At 40.1% G+C, this 20,884-nt stretch overlaps 2 long non-coding RNA genes across 2 annotated transcripts in view; one reads left to right on the forward strand and one right to left on the reverse strand.

The window, feature by feature from the left end:
* Window positions 1-260: 260 nt before the first annotated feature.
* Window positions 261-6,102, reverse strand: LOC137852049 (uncharacterized). The gene is made up of 2 exons (XR_011093632.1): window positions 5,603-6,102; window positions 261-1,478 (listed from the first exon to the last, which is right to left on the reverse strand). It is a non-coding gene; the product is annotated as an uncharacterized lncRNA (long non-coding RNA).
* Window positions 6,103-6,226: 124 nt separating this feature from the next.
* The window catches only part of LOC137851645 (uncharacterized), a 31,449-nt gene continuing 16,791 nt past the window's right edge, over window positions 6,227-20,884 (forward strand). The window contains exon 1 of the long non-coding RNA XR_011093316.1: window positions 6,227-6,289. This is a non-coding gene — a long non-coding RNA (uncharacterized lncRNA). The remainder of the gene's footprint in view (window positions 6,290-20,884) is intronic.

The following is a 20,884-nucleotide window of genomic DNA, read 5'->3' on the forward strand; positions in this document are numbered from 1 at the left end:
CATGCATTTCCCAGGTCCTAGGTCCATGCTAACACTGAGCTCTGCCATACATGCAAGTACCAAAGAACCCTTACTCTCAAAATTCTTTGTGATCCTTGTAGACACATCTAATTTCCAAGGGAAATAACTGTTCTAACTTCCCTCTAAAGGAGTATGCATCATTCCTATTCCCTCACACTGTGTCCCAGTCTGTGTGCAAGGAGAGAGTGTGCTGAGATCAGGCATGGAGGTAAATGTTTTTAATGACTTCTCTTCCAGCAATCACAGACTCACAGAAAGTCATTGTGTGATGTTCTCTATTATCCCAATCACAATGCATTTTATTTCTCCAAAAGTATTACAACCCTTAAGATGTGCTCTCTCTCTCTGTTTAGCACTGGAGGGAGATGGTACTCTTTTACCAATCTGCTCTTTTAAAAAAAGTTTTCCATGAGCTTTGTGGAGCTTTTGCATGTTTTCATTTTTCTGTATTTATTTATCATTTCTGCCTGCAGCTTAAGCAATGGATAATTGCTATTTCTTTGCTACAGTGCAAAGTGAGCTGGTTCCCCAGTGTGCTTGAGGACCTTCAGAACCTGCCCAGTTATTCCAGCAGTGATACAAAACACACTGTAAAATGGTTGCCCATCACCTGCAGCAGAACTTGAACACAGGAAATAATTATTCAACCCCTAGGTAGGCCAATTAGAGAGGGAAAAAAAAAAAAAAAAAAAAAGTCTTGGCAGGAAAGGCTGTGCGTATGCTGCTGTAACTGGGAAAGGGTCACTTAAAAAAAAAAAAAAAAGAGTTCAGCTTCATCTATTTTTTAGAAATTAATAGGTACAGTGGGACTGGCTTAGAACAATGCCCTTTTCTCAAAGGGAAACTTTAGTCTCACTAGAATTACAGTTTGCGTATGCTATCATGAGGAAGCTATGGGGGAATCATTCTGCTTTGCTCCTAGCCAGGTTTCATCCATCAACTCAAAATCCCGATGCCAGTCAGTGTCAGATCTGGGTACAGCTGGGGATGAGACATCCCTTGATCATATGGGTAAAGGTACCCCAGGATCAGGCTGAGTTAATTGGATTTTGCAAGTAACGCCAAAACGCTGCTTTGAGAATTTCATGAGATGATTAAAGATGTGTATTGCACAATGCAGAATTGCAGATGCAAGCTGAATTTTCAGATTTGCCATCAGACAATTTAACACTCTATGGGAAACGGTTCATCTGCTACCCTGTGGTCTGTCTGCCAAGATCTTAGCAATGAAAAGGACACTTATTTCAGATCTGAGAAGAAAAAGTGCAAAGGTCAGCTCTGACGGAAATTGCCATAGTCCTGCATACTTCAGGAAAGAACTACTCCTCCAAAGATGCTGCTTTGGATCCTGGGATGTAGTTGGGCCCCATTCTGCTCACTCACAGTCCTTAATCTCCAGAAAAACACCACGTCACCAGTTGCAGAAGTGTGTTGTAATAAGTCACCAAGCAGAGCAGCTAATAAAAGGGAAAATATTCTGCAGTCATAAAAAACAGTTATAACTAAAACACAAAGCAACTGAAGCTGGTTCAACTTTACTACAGCTCTATAAAACTAGGAGTCACACAGAGATTTGGAAAAAGCTTTTTTTCCCCAACCTGGCAAGTGTCGTCTCAAGCAGTAAATCACAGAGGCAGTATTCCTACGGGAACTGTTTTGGGAGCACAGAGCTTTAACTACGGTAATCCAGAAAAGAGCAAGTCTCTGAGTCTTCTAGTCTAGAAGGTCTTCTGGACTACATTGCTTGGTCATCTCTTAGAGAAGTCAAAGGTCAGAGCAATTGCACATGCATTTGTCTTGCAAGTCACCAGAGGTGACCAGCTGCTGATCTAATTTTTTCTAACTTCCGTTGTATCACTGCCCTCCAGCTCTCATCTGCTACATATAAAAGTTCTTACTGGACCTCAGAGACACTCTGGCTTTTTCCTCTTTAGGTGAAAGCAAACAAACAAACAAAATATTCAGCTCTGGGCCTGCATGATTTCTTCGTGGTTTTGAAGAGGAATGGGAGTGGGGGTATTTTTCCAGTCCCTGACTTGAAAATTTTGTTTTATTTGCTACTCCCAAAGTACTTGTGATTTGAGTCAAGAACAAAAATTATTAAAAAGTTCTGATCTGATCTTTATGCCAGAATATCTGATAGTTACATGAAAGACATTGTTCAAAGGGACATGCCTTTATCTGTTAGGATGACAATTCCAGCTCCTAGTGTGGTATTGATCTTTGTTTTGCAAGTACTGGCATGACAAACAGAAAAAACATGACAAAAAAAAAAAAAATACAGACTCTGTTTTAGGTTTTAAAACCAAAGGCAAAGCACTGAGAAAAGGTATAAAAGGGGGACCTGTGTTTTTCTTGTGCTCCAGAGAAAGGCAGTGCACTCATTTCTCATGGTCTGTCTCTGTTACTGACTCCATGGCTTACATTAAAATGTGTCAGTGTTCCACATCTTTAACATGGATGTCACATTTTTCGGAAGGAAAATGAATGCCCTTGAGCCATTGTCCTCCATGAATGTGAAACCAGGTCCCTAGCTGAAGATCTAAAAAGGCTGCTAGGATTTGAGATGTCTGAAACATTTGTACTTTTGCAAGCAGATATAACACAGGACATATGGGAAGCTTGAACCCTTCCATTGTAGCTGTTATCAGGGTTTTCCAGCTCATCTTTGATGGCACTAAGTGTCTTTTCAAACAACTGAACTCTGCTATTATGTAGGACTCAGTCTGCAGATTAATACCTGCAAGTTCTGACTGGTAGTGGACCATTGTGCCCAGTATCACAAGAACTTTACATCCTTAGAAGTAAGATGGAGAGTTGCTGATAAGCCTCCTGGTATTGCACTATACAAGCCCATTTCCTACCAAACCTGCATTCCTTCTAAAATTTCCACCAGTTAACAATTTACAGTAATCAAAATGGCAAACTACTGCAAAACGACTTTGAAGTGGATGGTTTGTCTTCAAGTCTTCTGAGGTAAATCCTACAACTAGGTCCTTTTTTCTTAGGGAAGTTTTTGTACTAAGTTATCTCCTCATATGAATGAATCATGGTACACATTTCTTACCTACAGATTTTTGAAGATGTGATTTCATTTCCTCAAACAGGCAGAAGAGAGACAATATTGAAAAGAAAGGCAATGCAGGAAAGTTTGCTGAGAAAGTTTCCCAAATATATATATATTGGCATAGCACAAAAATGAATCTTACCCACAGCTGACATCTAAAGATCACTGGCACTGAATCAGTCTGATAAATGTATTTACGCCTTGGATAAAACTTTGAAGAGCAAAGACCTCATTTTTAATTATGATATTACCACTTAGCCTGAGAGCTCCTATACAAATGGGCTTCTTCATCAACTGAAGAGTAACTGCCTACGTGTTTGCTTTTACCTTTAAGAAGACAACAGTAAACAGGAAATTACTTGAATCTCTTTTCCTAAGGGATAAATTGCCTTCTGCTTACCAGGCAGTACCTTGCCCAGAAATATAAACAGCTGCTGTAGAGCAGCTGATGTGCAGTGTCTTGCTGATGGTCAAAGCCCTGGAATATCGATACTTGCAAGACCAGGATCTTCAAAGGGACTTAACTCCTACCAATGGCACTGGCTATTTGGGACCTGGCACATTTATGTTGTTGATGTTCTGGACCTATTTTCATAAGTCACAAGTGAAAAATTGATTTAGGTCTTATAAAAGATGACTTCTTTTAAAAATGTTGCCACTTAGAAGCATGACTTATCTCAGCTAAGCAGCCTTCAGAAATGATCGTGCTCTGGCTCTGTGCCTGGAACCAAAATGAAAGACTATTTGTTGGACTAGACAAACCTTACAAGGTTAATTTGCAGCCATTTACATCTGCTGTGTAAAGAGAAGATAAAGAAAAGCATGGAATCAAAACTAATAAAAAATTGTTCTTTATTGACTCTCATAATTTTCCTGTTAAGTCAATTAATTTATATGTATAGGAATGTATAACAAAGGAATGAATTTGCAATTACACATAATGCTTTGCTGCTAAGGGCAATGCTGAAACAGATGTTTTTGTTCATTATTATGGTTTTAATTATACTTATGTCTCAGGCAAGACTATCTGCAAAAAGTGGGTGAGGGAGACAGTTTAGCCTTTCCTCCAGAAGAAAGGGAAGAATTAGGCTTTTTGGAGTAGGTGTGCAGTGGGCGGGATCACATGAGTGTACAGTCTTCCCTAGTAGAAGCTAAGGTTTTGTTTATAAGCTGCAGAGCATCTCTCTAGCATCACTCATCTTCATAATGAAGTAATTTCTAAGTTGGGAACTAAAACCAGATTTTAGCTCACAGAAGATATCCTAACACCTTCACCCAGTTCTCACAGGAACCTCTTCAAAGTCCAGTGTGAATACTGTTGCTTGTCTCTCCCATGCCCTTAATGTTGCATTCCTCTGTTGGTGGTTACTGCCTGTGGTTAGAGCTACAAATGGCTATATCCTGCTTGATTTCAAACTTTTCTCCATTTTAAACTGCTTTTTAGCAGAACTGTTTTCACACTACACGCACAAAAAACAAGTCTCAGACCTGCCCATTTGTCCTTTCCATTTAGTTCACCATCACTACACCAGACACTCAAATGGTTTTCTGCTCTTCTGGTTTTGGGGCAGGAGTATGGGAACTTTGCACTCATTTTCAGTGTCAGCCACCAGGCTTACAGATAGCCACTGCAGTCAAGTCCCATACTGTGTTTCCTGATATTCTGTACTGAATTCCCTTTCTGAGTTTTATTCTATGACTTGAGACACTCAGAATAATTCCCCCCCCCCCCTCCTTTGGAGGAGGAAGGGACTAGAGATGTTCCTGCTGTATCCAGGCTAGCGTCACACTTCCATCACAGCCATGACACAGCCAAGCTGTACATATTTAGTTTGGTAGTTTTGGTAACTAGCTTGGCTGCTTTCACCTACATTACCACCTCTCTTCTTGCAATACCAGTCCTGAAATCTGTTTTTGTTTTTCCTTACCATCTTCCTTCAGATCTGCTTATTGTGCAAACATTGGGTTTTGTTTCCCTAAGAAAAAGCCCATTTTGCTCACTTTAGTGACAGGACACACACATGCAAAATTACTTTAAGTGTTCTAACAATAGCCATCTCTATCAGATGGCAGCTGTAGCTACTCTTATACTGCCTTTATTATATCCCATTTACAATATATTCCCCATTTTCCTTCCATTTTTCAGGCGATGAGATGACCACCAAAAGGAGTGTCATCTTTTGAAGATGTAAGTACTTAACAATAGACTTCACATGACTTCAGTGTGAAATCTTCTTGTACATCTTCCAAGGAGGAGCCCTGGAGCCCAGACACTGATAGATCAGTACTCAGACACTGTTTCTATCATTGCATTGTTGTCCCTTTACACAGCTCTTTAATTAGAGTTTCCTTGCTGGGATCTCATTTGCCAACTTACTGATGTGACCCACAAGCAGCTTCACCAAGAACAAGACATAATTTAATTGACAAGAGGTACAAAACAACAGAAGGTAAAAAGTGAAAGTGAAGGGAAATGTATTCAAAAGATTGTGTTATTTCTTGTTAAATCCATACCAGTGTGGAAGGTTGCCCTGGTGCTCTTTCTTCTCCTCTGAAGACTCTTCTCCACAATTCCCTCTGCCAGAAATCCAGTGTTTGCCCTCAGTGCAGTCTTCTTCTGTTTTCATGGAAGAGCTTTTCAGATGTCCTTAGTGTCCAGGGGTTGGACCCAATGATCTTTCGAGGTCCCTTCCAATCCCTACAGTTCTGTGATCCCTAAATTCCTAGGCTTCAATTTGTTGATTCAGCCTAATGCCCCCCAGATATTCTCCCAGACTGTGACCTCAATTAATGCAATGATAACATCTCACAGGAACAGCTGCTGTGCACCCTAAGATGTATGTACCAATCAGATGTAACACAGTGGTGCCCTTCATTTCTTCTGCCACCCTAGCAGAACAGCCACCAGCTTTGTGGCACATTAAAGCCATTTTGCTAAGCAGTCCTTTAGAAGCACCTTGTGCATTTGAGATATAATCTTCATATGTGGTGGTGAATCCCAGGTAGTTTTACTGCTCCTGATGCTCTTTGTGATACTGCCCATCACCAGCTGTTTATTATCAGAGCCTGATTATCCAGTTCACACCTGGTGGAGATAGCTAATTATTCTGCAGTGTTTAAATGGTCCCGTGACACCACATAAGCCTGACCTATTGACAGTGCTTTCCTTACAACTCTTCAGCTGGGTCTTCAGAACACAAGGTAAAACCTGAGATCAGGCCAATTCAAATACAAGTTGTTTTCAGGGCACCATTACATTGATCACAAATACTCTGCTGAAGTGCTTGTACATTATACTTGCTCTGCTTTCTTCTAGTGTTCATATTATTATTATATATTGAAAAGTAATCACATTTTCAAATGGGTTTGCATTTAAGAAACGTGTCTGACAGCCTTTATTCTACTTCATTATGTGTCTGAGCACACCCTGCATGAATAGCATTTCAGTGTAATCTAAAAGGTAAAATGTATAAAGCCTTCCCAAAAAAATAATGAGATAGCCTATTCTTCAGGGTAGCAATAAAGAACTTAAGTTGCTACTTACAAATCAATTTTAAATGTTCTTTTCTTCTTTTTGAGTGTTTATTCATGGCAGATATTTGAGTGAAGGAGCTCACAGAAGAAATGGCCTGGTGTGCTGAACGATTTAGCTAACACTGTGCAGAGCTCAGCCTAGCCTTGCTGTGGCAGATTGCTCTCATGCTTAATCACCTGAACCCCTCAGGCAAAACAGCTCTTTGGGTGTTATGTTTTAGTGGAAGCTTTGCCCACATCCAGCCTTCCACAGAGAAAAGATCAGTGATCCTGGCAAGCAGGATTTGTGCCACCCTTATAAGCAGCTTGCAGGCTGGGTGCTTACCAACCACAGGCATAAGCCAAGGCCTCTCTCATGTGTTCAAGTTTGAAAAAAAAAAAAAAAAAAAAAAAAACACAGTACCTTTGAAAAAAAAATGATCTAAGTAGCCTTAGATACCTAAACCAATGTCCTTATCCTCCTTTTAGAGTGGACAGAAGGAATTTCTAAAGAAATATTTAGCTGACCTGTTTTAGATGTGTACATTAATATAATAAATAAATAAAATAATAAATAAATTAGTTAATATAAGCCAAGCTATGCTTGTGACAAGGGGAAGAGCACATAGCTGTATGTTTACGCTCTTTGCAATTGCCTGTCAGTCATCAAGTAAGCCATCTCATCACAGATGAGGTGAGACTGCTGAGGAGGCTAGTCCAGCCTAAATTTGAGGTCCTTCACATGAGTACTTCACTGTCAATTGTTTTGCCCATGATGGTAATTGCTGAGTGATCTCCCTGTCCTTACCTCAACCCTTGAGTCCTTTTTATCATATTTTCTCCCTCTTTCCCTTTGAGGAGTGGGAGTGAGAGAGTGGTTGTGCTGGAGTTCAGCTGCCCAGCTGGGTAAAAACACCACATCAGGGCCTCATCTAACGTGGTCTTGAACACCTCCAGGGATGGGGCACCAACAACTTCCCTGGGCAACCTGTGCCAGTGCCTCACCACCCTCTGAGTGAAGAATTTCCTCTTAATATCTAATCTAAATCTTTCCTCTTTTAGTTTAAAACTATTCTCCCTTGTCTCAGGATGGTCTCTAGTATGAAGACTTGGCTCATGGACACGCATATCAGTGACACCAGAGAATGCAGTCAGATATCACTGTGACATCTGGATCACGATGGGAGGCAAGGGGAGCCCCCACTTATCCTGCTTGAGGCCATACCATGAGTTGCCTCTCCATGGAGGAGCTCTGGGAGACCTGGAAAAATGCCAGATGAGACAGCAGTGTCCTGGGACACACAGATTCGTGACCAGTCCCTACACTCCACAATCTAGGAAGCCCAGGAGAACTAGCTCAGAGACCCTGCTCCCTTAGAAATGCCTATATTTAGTCAGATGAATTTCTGTTTAAGAGCAAAGAGTTGTCACTAGCTGAGCTGCAAGCAAAACAGATGTTCAGCCCAGCCAGGAGGCCATTATGCTGTGATTATTATTACTGTATGCTTAATTCCCAGCTCTCTAGTGCTTGTCACTGATGGATGCTGTGGCAAAAAAAGTCTCCAATTCTGCAGATTGTTGAGAGCACACACAAATGTAATTCTCTTGCTTTATCCCAGTAAATCTCTACCATTCAAGTAAACTGGCTAATCATTAGTACATATCCATGCCTAGGCCCTGAAAGCTTAAATGCAAGTTAAGATAATCCACTGCTGAGCTGACAATGAGGAGGAACATGTGGCAAAATTAATTTTTTTTTTATAGCTAGAGGTATTAAAAAGCCATTCAGAGAAATGAAGTTGTTGTTATCACAAATAAATTACAGTTCAGCAGGAAAGAATTATATTGAAAATGGATTGGCTGTAAAATTAATAATGTTTTGGGCAAAGTGCCTGCTGCTGGCACTGCAGTGGTGTGTCAGGCTGTGGCAGCGATCATGCCAGTCCCACACAGTTCTCTGCATCCCATCTTCTAAGAGGAGGCTGTTAAGTCTTGTTCCTGGGTATGCATCCACATATATCGTGGAAGAAGAAGGCACCATGCTTGTGCACTGCCTCTGCAGATCTCTGCAGGGAACGTGTGCCCAAGAGGATGGCCAGCATACTGCCCCATGACTCTTCTGTTTTCTGAACATAGAGCTGTGTAGGGTATTTTCACACCAATCTTTTCTAGTTTAATGCATGGCTGTATGTCAGGAGGAGAGGAGTGTTCTCCTTACTCAGGGGTGAATTTTAGCTTGAAAAGAGTCTATTTTATTTGTAGCAGTGTCTCTGAGACAGTTATCAACAACTTTTACAGCAGTGGTCACATCTCCTTTCTGTCAGTGATTGCCCTTATATAAACAATTAAAGTAGCAAATACAAGCCAGTACAACTGTGTTCAGTTGGAGAACTGGGAAAAGCTATCTCAGATACTGTCTACTAATGATGTGGCTTCATCCAAGGAAGAGCCAGGTTTCCTGTGTGGACCTTAGTCTCTTTGAAAAAACTCACACATGCATTAACAGTAGAAGAGCTATATACACCTCTTCTGAAAAGTCACGGTCAGAACTATGGCAACTGCCATATCCCTGTAGACAAAAGATGCTTATGATTCATACTGGACCTGATTGCTTGAGGACAGCTTGTCATTACATCTTCCCTGTGCTCTAGACGGGAAACTTGTAGCATTTAGTATTCTTTGATGAGGTGATAAAATCCAAATGTGTTGTGTGTGCTTGGATTTTTTGTCCCCCTGCTCCATCTGCATGTGCCCATTTAGGATAATGTGAGCAGAAGTTTTTGTAAGAAAAGTTATATCCGTGGTAAATTCACACTCCCCAGGACTGACAATGGCTATGGGGTCAGCAAAGGACAACAGTTTTGTTAGGAAATGATGGGGACAATCAATATCCTGCCCCAGATTCAATGTTGATAGATTCTCTCAAAAGATTGGTTGCTTCCAGTCACTCTCTCTCAAGTTTATCTTGCTGCCTATCCCATTAAGAAGGAGAATTTTCAACAAAATGTCCCCAGCGGACTTTTTGATGTCAGAAAATCTTATTGCTAATCTGGATTGCATGGATATAGCAGATAGATGCCATGGTTATAGCCTCATTAAAACTGTGTAGAGAATGAATGAGTTCTAACGAGACCCTTTGGAATACATGTAACTGTGTCTGTTGACTGTCTTTCAGCAAATACCAAGTCATAAAAATGTCATTGAAGGTTACATATATTTAAGAAAGAAAAAGTAAGTACCTCCTGAGATAAGAAATACTGTCCTTCACAATACAAGTCTTATCTGTAGCAGACACTCATTTTTAGATTAGTCTAAATCTAAAGTTGAAGTTACTGCTTTCAGCCTTAGAACCAACTGGGAGAGATTTATCTACTTCAAGAAAGAAATTCAAAGTATCAGTCTCAAAAGGCAGCTAAGTTAAAGTCCAGTTAGATATGATGACATAAAAATAATAATTAGAACACACATGCTGGAAATAAATAATTAAAAAAAAAAAAAATCCTGTTAAAATGTGTCTCTCTTTAGAGATGCACTGCAGCAGCAGAGCTGAACTGTTGAACTCCACTTGTGATATTCTGATGAAAATATCAGTGTGAGGTAATAATGTGATGGGTAGGTGGTAGTTGATCTCGTAGTTTGCAATACCTCTGTCCTTAACATGTCTTCTTAGTGGAGTGAGAGGCAGCTTCTCCAGGGCTGCAGCTCTCAGGGAAACTTCACTGGCAGCTGAGGGACATGGGGGAGAGGAGTCTTGGGTGTCACACCTCTAATACCAAATAGAGTCTAAAGCAGGGACTTAGCATGAGGGAAGTGGTGCAAAAAAAATTGCTTTGCAATGGCAGTTGTTTCAGAGGTATCAAGGAACTTCTTTTTGGAATCACTGTTTCATTTTGGAGGGAGATTTGCAATTTTACTTCAGAAATGTGAATGAAGAAAAAAATAAAACATCAAGCTGTTGTAGTGGTTCCCAAGCTACTCCAAGAACAACTCACTCATATGGTGTTTCCTGCTCATCACTTTCAATGTTATTGTATAGAGCAGAGCACACAGCTGAACAAGGATTGGACTCTAAGCCTGTGAGTCCTTTCCTGGTATGTTATCCACTGAGATGGACCTCCATCAGACACTGTCTAAATTAAACCCATGATACTAAATGATGCAGAGCTAGCCTGAAACTGCATTCCCTACTGCTTACTTTGGTGCCATAGGTAAGCCTATAAATACAGGCTATATCTCTGACTTATTACATCTGGAGGTGGCGTGCATCTTCTCAGCTTCTTTCAAAAGGACACAGCCTCCCCTGGTTCTAGTCACGTTAAAGAACTGTGAGAAAACCAAAACTCGATAGGCTTTCCAAATGTTCTATAAATATATATATATAAACAGTCATGTTGTGTGTGGTGAATGTGCATATGTTGTGTGTGACTAGACACAAATTTTTAAGCAGTTGATGCCATTATATAAAATTCAATCCAGACTATTTTAGCTTCTGACAGCATGGGCAATTTGCTTTTCCCACAGCCTACTGATTTTAGGTCCAGCTTTCTCAGCAGGCACCTGCTTTTGATAAGAAAATGTGAAATTATGAGAATGTGTGCATGTCTAGAAGGTGAAGACAGCATGATGTGTGCCCTTGAATGGGTCAGACTGGATTATATTGTTGAGGACATTGTTTTTTTTCTCACCCTTATTTCAGACTCACCATGAGTGCAGATTTAGGCAGGTCCAACAGAGACTAGAGCGAGCGTCTGCCTTAGTATGGTGCATGCATTTGCACAGTGATGGAAAATTACCTCAGCAAGATATGTTGCCACTTAGCAGCAGACCGTCAATGTCAAAATAACGATAAATGCCCACTAACATCAGAAGTGTGCCTGCCTCTCCCGGCATTTTCCTTCTCCTTGTACCCATGCCGAAGCCAATGAGCAAATCTTTCTGATGCATCTCTGTGGCTGTAGTGGGGCCTGGAACAGCACGCACAAGTGATGTGGGAGGAGCAGCGACTGTTAGGGCTGACATCACACCATTGTTCTCGTGACAATGGTGCCGTCCCCACCAAACGAGGCGTATGCCCTACTTTTATGAAATCCCCAGAGCTGTTCCTCCCCAGAAGTGGCTCTTTCAGTGGGACGAGAGGGATTCGTGCAAGGACTAAGAAGTCTTTTGAGATGACTTAACACCAGCGAGTAGTGAAAATAACAACAACTGATATATCTGTTTCAATTTGCATGTGATACCTGGTCCCTAGAGCCATATGCATTTATAGCAAGAGGAAGGGTGCTCTGTTGGCAAAGATGGTGTAAAATACCACAGGCTGCTGCACTTTCAGCAACGTGCTTAGACTGCTTTGTGTAGGGCCATTGCTCATGCCAGAGTCCTATCTATTCACGTGCTTTCCTGAAGTTAGCAGTCAATGTCATCCCTTACTCAACCCCTAATTTTGAACACATTTTGGAACAACACAAACCAGACAGGCACGATGTCAGGCCCAGGCTATCTGCTTTGCTCACTCTTTCTGGAGCTGTGTGTTCCTTTCTCTCTTGTGCTGATTGATGAAGAGATCTCTCAGATCTCACACCATGGAGTTCAAGGCTCTCAGCACTGCCTCGTTCTTCCCCCCAGATATGCCATGGCTCACACTTTGCCTTTCAACTTATGGGCCTGTAGCCTGCATGACTTCTGCATGTTCCCATCCACCCTCAGGGTCTTTGTTTTCTCTTTTTTTTCCCTAACTTATCCTTGATATAAAAATTTAGAATGATTAAAGAACCCCAGCCTTGTGAAGCATTCAGACAGCTAGCTCTGAATTTACCTTGGTTCAATTCCCCTTTCATTAATGTAGCAAATAGATTTTTTACTCAACTTTGATTTAGTAGCAATTTAAGATTTATTAATATTTTTATGGTAAATCACAAGATTAGATTATGTGATTCTTAACAGAACTTAATCATCCGTCAATTTAACGCAATGATTCAACAAAATTTACTACAATTGAAACAGAGACTTAAAGATTTGAGAATGGCGAGGCTCACACAAGACTTACTGCAGGCTATTGGGGGGTGCCTAACTCAGTCATGTGCTCACAAGCTTCTCCGCTTTTTTTTGAATTATTTACCCTTCTCCTTCATCAGCATTTCTCACCTTGATCCTTGTGAAACCTACCCTGACAGGCATCCCAGCTCAGGGGGAGATTGACTGTCACAGTCCACTGGAATCTCTGGAGAGCTCAAGGGGCTCTTAGGACCATGAGGTGTTAACTGTTAGTCAGTACTTTTCTATCTTGGCTATAGTTCAGATAAGGCGATTTTGATATTTTCCACCAGCCATGTCATTCTGGTACCTTCCAGAACATACAGTTCTGGTACATCCCAGACTGGGCTACACTATCTTGAACCATAGCTAAGTTTGGAGAAAGAGCTATTCCACCACAGTCCACCCCATGACTGAAGTCAGTTTGTCTCTTTTGCAGAGTAGTGGTGTGATCACCTCTTGCCTATAAATGGACGGAGCCTCATTTCAATTAAAGTTTGAGGGAACAATTTCATGTTTGACGAATCTCTATAATTATTAAAGAATGTTTCATGTAGTGGGGCTAGATGGTATAACATTCTGGGGAAAGCTCTTGTGGTAATGTAACTTTTAGCCTTCCTCCTATCATATACCTTGATGTGTAACATAATATTTAATAATAAAAATGAATAAGCAAGATCATAATGGCCTGTACCATTAGGTTAAATACTTTAGTTGCTGTACAGGACCATCCAAGCAAGACTTCCGACCATCTATGTTCTCCATCCTTTTTAACTCTCCCCAGTATTTGAGATATTTCTTACCTATCATGATGGATGGTGATTACAGGTTTATGTCCATTGTTCTGGGTGCATTTTAGCAGCTGATGACAGTCATCATGTTGTAGTAGCTTCTTTCCTAATGTAAGGTTCATTCTGTTGGGGATAGGCAATAAATCTTGACTCAGTAAATAGCTAGATTGTAAAAACTGATAAGATGTAACAGGAGTTGAATAATTAACATTGCAACCTATAATTTTAAATTTTAGCAAATTTGCAAACATGTATATTTGAGTGCTTGTAACTAAAACAGTATTATCTACAAATATAAAGTCACAAGGCGTTCTCATACAAACACATCCTTTTCCAATACATACAAGCACCATTTCAAGGAGTTCATCAGGATGTATTTCAAAATGACAAACATTTGTTTGGTGTCAAGAAAAATGTCTCGGGCTTTAATTGTTATTCTTCACAAATAAATCCTTGTTCTTCCTGTACAATGCACATGTTAACTTCAACAGTTTGCCATTTATTTCTATTTTGTTGGGCCCACACCGTATGCTCCACTGGATAGAGTATAGTCCTGTTATGATTTAATCCTATCACAATGATTGGGTATGATATATAATGAAGCATTGTGTATCGTAAAAACAAAAGCTATGGCCTTATTGTTGATTGGGTCATAAGTGAAACTGACTAAATACAACCAGAATTAGAATTTCTTTTCAAATCTGGTTGCATTCAACTCACAATATTTCAGCTCCATTGATTTTTGTAAGTATATTTCATTTCTGTGTATGACTACAGTTGAGAAGTTCATTATTAGAATTTGTTTTCATACAGATGCTCTAAGGTTTTATAAAAGTAGTAGCGTTATTAGAGTGTGGCATATTAGCCTGAAGACAGAATTTCTGTTTACCATCCTGCAGGTGCTGTAAGAGAAAATAATGATTCATTTCAACAGGAAAATTCTGAACAGGTCACTCCATTAAAAAGAAAGATTAACTCATTATGCACTAATTTTATGTTCAGATTTCCTAGTAGATGGAGTACTAAACTCATACCGTTTTAGCATAACTTCACTTCTGTCTTTTGGAAGGTGTTTTCTTAACTGTATTTACTAATAATTGCTAGATTTTCTTCTACAGACTGGGTGTTATTTATTTCTCTACTTAAGGTTTCCATTGATAGAGCCATTTTGCTCTGTTCTGTGCCGGTAAAGTAAATGCTCTTATTTGAAAATCGTTATATATATATATATATATATATATTTTAGTTTGCATTGGTTGTTCTTAATGCATTTTTTTAACTTATTTGACTACACAGATGAAAGGTCTTTTGTCTATTCACAATACTGTAGTTATGTTTCTTTAAATGCAGTTAAGTTACGCATGCAGCTGCTGTTATTGCTGCTCTTTCTGATTCCCCCACCCTTTTAAGGGCAGTTCCTTTAATTAAAGTGTTATTTTATGTTGGCACAATAACACATCTTTATGGAGTGCAGTTGCTTTAAAATTCAGTACATACAGCATGAACGATTGTGGGTGAACGAGATAATTTGTTATTTTTCCAAATTCAATTTATTTTAGAAATTCCACCCCATGCCACAAGAAAAAATGAATATTGGATAAACAAATATTTTTGAATTAAAATTCCGGAGCTGTGTGAAATACACTCACTGTAGCCTCCTTACTTTTACTGGGGTTGGGGTGATATTTGAACTGAATGACTTGTCCAAGGCCATACATTTAAACCATCAACACCAGAAATCTTTTTTGTGAAGATTTATAATTGCAAAGTGAGTAGCCAGTATGTGCTTCTCGCCCAGAAACCATAAATTAGTTTAAGCAGTTTGGCACACAACACTTGATTTGTTTACATGAATAATCTTAACCCTTTGCTGTCAAAATAACATGCTCAACTTCTCAGCATCTGGTTGTGCTGACAATAACATTTGCCCTCCCATGCTTATTAAAAAAAAAAAAAAAAAAAAGGAAAAGAAAAATATCAATTGTCTTTAAGGACTAACTGGAATTAAAATATATATACCCATATAAATACATTCACTACATTCACACACATACTTACATATATATATATACACATATAAAATACATATATGGCTGTTATTTACTCGTAAGCTTTTGCTCAGATATACAGGTCCAACCTCTTTCAGGCACCTCTCATTCTTACTTCAGGCCTTGCAAATCATCCTTCTGAGGGAGGAAGGTTCGTGTGTTTTTCTTTTCTTTTTTTTTTTTTATTTAATTTCTGGACCTGGAACCAGAAGAAATAAAATACACTCTTTTCCTTCACTGTTATCTCTTTTCTGGACTGTGTTAGATTCACAATAGTCTTAGTAGGTTGACCTTGCATCATGGCTTTGTGAATACCTAGAGTTATTGTTTCTCTCCGTAATTAATTTCTCAATTTTTTGAAAATCTCTTTTGCAATTAGATAAGATTTAAGCATTGCTGGGGCTCTTCTAATCAACGGCTTTAATACTGTGAAATTTACATAGCTGTTGGAAATTGTGAGTTCCTCATTTGTGTATTGCTTGTATGCAAATAGACTTCGTGAAGACTGTAGAGAGGTCACAGGAAGATTTAATGGGGATTATGGAGGGTTCACCCCTCTTTATGGTGCCTATTTCCCCAGCCCAATAAGCACCTTGTTTAGTGATAGACTGGGGCACATGTTTTGGTAAGGTATTAAATAAAAACAAACTCTTGGCCGCAGTAGCCATCCACTTCATCCTCGCTTAGCATTATTTGGTCGCTGCCACTTAGGCATACTTACCACAGATAATTAGTCTCAATTTTGCTTGGTTTTCTACAGTATTTTCCTTGAAGATTTATCAATTGCAATACATCCCAGGGGATGGTTTGCATAGTATGTTGCAGACCACCACCCTGAGGTCTCTCATTTTTTTCTGTTTTAATGATATCTAGCCTCATATTCAGGAGGATTTTGGTGAACCAAAGGATCATCTTTTCCTGACCAAAAATCTATTCATACAGACGAGAAACTGTGTCATCTTTGCAAGAGGCCTTTGATGCATGGGTCTGTGCTCATGTACATAGTATGTAACGTGTATATTGTTCATCACATGAGTTGGCATGAAGGAAATACACAGGAAATTTATCTAACTTCTCTTGGTTTAGAGCCACGTATCCTCTTGCTTTTCACCACTGCACCTAAACTGCACCCACAGGTACTACGTGGATGGGAGGTTCATCTTTGGTGAAGATGTTTTATAGGAACTGGGCAATTCTTCTTGCCATGCCATTTATTTTCTGTGGTGACATTATAGAACCTATTCATTTCTTACGGCAGATTTGTATTGGATTATCTGTGTTCAGGATTCTGTCCTTACGTTGAAAAAAAGCTTTTTCAGCAGGAATGCTGCACAGCCTTTTCCATCTGTACTGTGTTCGGTGAGGAGGCTGAGCTCATATGTTACACTGAATTAAAAACTAGATCCTTCGTATAGCTATATCATCGCTGTTTCGCTGCCGCGTAGCAGGTGAGAGGGAAACAGGCTGCGGACAGCTTCTGCTCTGACAGAGACCATCTGTGTGACTGCTGACACATAATTTAAGCCCTTTTTCACTGTTCCCAAGTTATGTCGCAAGAAGAGACATGCAGAAGGCACTGAGGAACTCTAATATAGCACAGTGATGGGAAATCTACAAGCACGTGCTGTCTGAGCAAAAAAAAAATTTGCATCTCCCAATTTTATAAATGGTGCTTTCATGGCTTCTTGAAATGCCCTGTCCTCTCCATAGGCCAGTTAATTTTAATGAACTGTCAGCATTTGGCACAGCAAGCAAATTGAGGATTAATAAAAACCTGGTGCTCTGGCTGGTTTGAAGAACCATGCTAAACATCAAACATCAGGAAGAGGCAATATGGAATAGAGTCAGTACGAGGGTGGGCTGCTTCCAAGCACAAAATGCTGGGCTGGTTGCACTTTCTGTGTTTCTTTAAAACACAGATTTTAAACCCTTTCTATCCCAGTAGCTTTTTTCCCCTCCTATGTCTTTCTTGGGATAAGGGACAGAGCCACATTCCTAAAATGCTCTTAGTGACAGATGGAGTGGTGGAGGTGTTTCTGGCAACCTTTCAACTGACAAATGCCTGGAGAGAATATACAGTACCTTGCTGCTGGCCCTTATGGTAATTTTTCTTCCCCTTTCCTGGAAGCAAATGGTGGGCAAATGACACTCTCTTCTTGCAGAAGTCTGATGTGGAGAACCTTTCAGTGGCAATATACGCAGGACTGTGAATTTAGGGGCTCCATCCTGCAAGCTGCTCAGAGCCCTGCCAGCAAGGGGCATGGAAGGAGTTTGGTGGTGCCGTGTGTCTGGGCCACACAGCAGGCTGGTGGCAGAGCTGGTGTTTGCAAAGATTTTACTTGCTTCTCATACTCCTGTCAGGAAAGCTCTTCCAGTGCCCCTGGGGAGTCTGCTGTATCAGTGACATTGTGTCATCCAGATAAATGCCAAATGTTCACTTTCACCTTTTCAGTGCAATAACAGCCTTAGCCCAGGGCATCTCGAGGGATGAGTAACTGTCTAATTTGCAAGATATTAAAAGAATCCATAAATTACTGGTGGGACCCACATGAGGTTGCATAAAAAGACTTTGCCCTTCAGAACAACTGGGGAGGCAGCCCTCTCCCCCAGTGTCTCACTGGCATCACCAGCTCTGCAGCAGAGCCTTGTTCTGGTAGCAGCACCTTTTACAGGATAATCCTGCCACCTCAAGCAGAAGGAACAATACAATTCACTGGCTTAAGTCCTGGGTGGTGACCACCTAACAGAGCCCAACGTATCAACAAAGACTGGCCAACAAAACTTGATGCTTAGACATCTCAGGATGCAACCATCAGCAAAAGCCTAAGCAACCCCTGCATCCACACTGAAGTTTGGGTGATGAGCACATAAACTTTTGGATCTTCCCACTCCTTCATGCCACAGCTAATGCTGAGGCATGCACTGATTGCAAAGAAAAGGTCATATATATTGACAGCCAGCTTTCGTGGGGATTTGTGGTAAAATTCTTGTTTCCATGGTGTGCAAATTGCTGTCTCAGCATACTCTCCAATCCGTGTGTCTCACAGGAGAAGGATATCTTAGGAGAAAAGAAGCAGCCTTGTATTTTGGCAATAACTGATCCCATCACGATGTTATGGTACTGGTCATAATAGTTCATCAGTCATATTGAGATTAAAGTTGTCCAGTGCTGTGTAAAAACAAATCAAAGAAATCTTCCTCAAAAAAGTCTATGCTGATGGAGGTCCATATCCCTGAGGAGCAACTAAGGATGTTCTGGAATACTCTCTTGTGACATTTTGCAGGCAGAGGAATGAATATTACATATGTAGTCAGGACCTTGGTGTTGTACCTGAGTTTACTGAGTTGGTACTGACTTCTGGCTGTGCATTGGAAGCCATACAGACAAAACATGTGTAGGGCTAAGTCCTACAAAGAGCTGTTGTTTTAGGGAACTCAGTTTACAGAGTCTTTTCCTGTAGTATTTTCTGCCTACCAGAGTTACAGGAATGTAGGTTAACACTGTTAACGACTACTTTGGGTATTAAGGTGGGCAGCCTGCCCTCACTTGTACATGCTACTTGTACCAAATTGTATAAACTCAATAACAAACTGACTTGGAAGTTGTGATGACAACTTAATGACAAGAAAAAAATTCAGCTTTATAATCCTGTGATTTAAATCATCTCTAAGTAGGATTTGGATCTAATAGACTACCACTCAAGGCTGAGCTGCTCAGTAATTGCAGCAGTACCCAGAATACAATAAACTACCATGAAAACAAAAACAAACAAACAAAAAATAACAACAACAAAAAGAGGAAGAAAAAAGGAAAAAAGCCTTATTCAAGACAACAGTTCCACAAGAAGTAATTGCCATTGCAGCTTGGCTGCTTCTAGGTGTTAGGCGCTTCTGTAGCAACATAAGCTCTTCCCAGCTGACTGTGCCTAGCAAAGCTAAAAATAGGAAGAACAAAGCCCAGACCAGAATAGCAATAGGAAGAAGTACCAATCCTCTTAATTCGACCCAAGCACTAGAAAACTGTGGCTAAGGCAGATTAGCACATACTTGATGATTTTGTCTGTTTGCTGTTTTGGCTTTGGAGAGGAATTTTCTGAATTGGTATTTGAAGGCGAAGACATCCAGTAGAGATGTAACTTCTCCAGTGCAAGGAGGTGACCAGCCTGACTATAACACAAGGGTCTCTGCTTTTTCTTAAGTTTCTGATGACTAATTAGTTCAAATATCATTTTACAGCATGGCTTATTCTCTCTAGGATTTGAAGTATTCTCCACATATTCTTACTCCAATGGTCCACAAATAAAAGTGGATCTTGTTCTGAAGCATGTAAGCTAATTTTTCCCCCTGAGCTGAGTGCTGCACAGGTAAGGTTCAGTCCTGTTTCTTCTGAAGCTGAAGATACTTTCCTAGTTTTCCTTCAATTAGATCAATCTTTCAGTGGTTTTGAACATGCTGAGATCACTTTAATCATAACAGAGGTGCTGTATTTTAAGAATCTTCTTGCTTTGCTCATAAACTTAAAGCCAGCTTTCCACAATGTCGTGGTAAAAAAAAAAAAAAAAAAAAAAAAAAAATTGTTTGGGGGTTCTGCATGAAAAAAGTTAATGCTTCTGATTTTCTAGATTGCTAAGAAAGGATGCGCTACATCACCCAGACTGATCTGCTGAATGTTTTGTGCCCTTTAAGTCTAGCGCCAAGGGACACAGCAGAAAACAGCATTAACAGATTAAGGGTATGCAAGGGTATGCAAGAGAGAGGCACGAAAATGAGGACAGGGCAGTATTTTGATATAGATACAGCAAGAGAAAAAAAGCTAACTGAGAAGAGCTGCTAGAACCAGAGGACTGGAGAAAGACAAGCTCAGCAGCAATAATTGAAATGCTGAAATCAGTGAAAAGTAGGGATGGCTGTCCTGTTGTGTACCTCTGCACACATAAATACATCGGAAGCATCCCTGTTATGTTTGCCCAGCCACGAAAGAGCTCCAGAGCAACTCGGTGCCATTTATAACTTGAAACCTTTCCTCTGAGTCATGTCTAAATGTTCACAAAGGCATTTTCCTTCCATTTTTGAGTTCAGTGAATTTGCCTTCCTCCTCCGTACTGTAGCAAAGGGTTTCACACTGACACACAGGTTGGAAAAATGCCCAAATGTATTAAAACCACTGAGTTCTACTTGGATTTGTGTGTTGAAATTTCAGACTTCGTCATCCTCTGAAGTCAGGTAAATTCAATGTATTGTTGGTCTGGAAGGAAAGTAGTATTTCAGCTGCCTCTAAGCAAACTCAGCCTCTGAAGGATATATGTTCACCTGTCCTTTGGTCTGTCAGTCTCCCCCCTGATCCTTTTTGAATGTATTTGCCACAGAAACCAAGTTTAAGAGAATATTTTTTAATTTCAGAGAAAATTTCTTTC

The sequence above is a fragment of the Anas acuta genome, chromosome 2 (assembly GCF_963932015.1).
Source record: "Anas acuta chromosome 2, bAnaAcu1.1, whole genome shotgun sequence".
NCBI classification, from domain to species: Eukaryota; Metazoa; Chordata; class Aves; order Anseriformes; family Anatidae; genus Anas; species Anas acuta.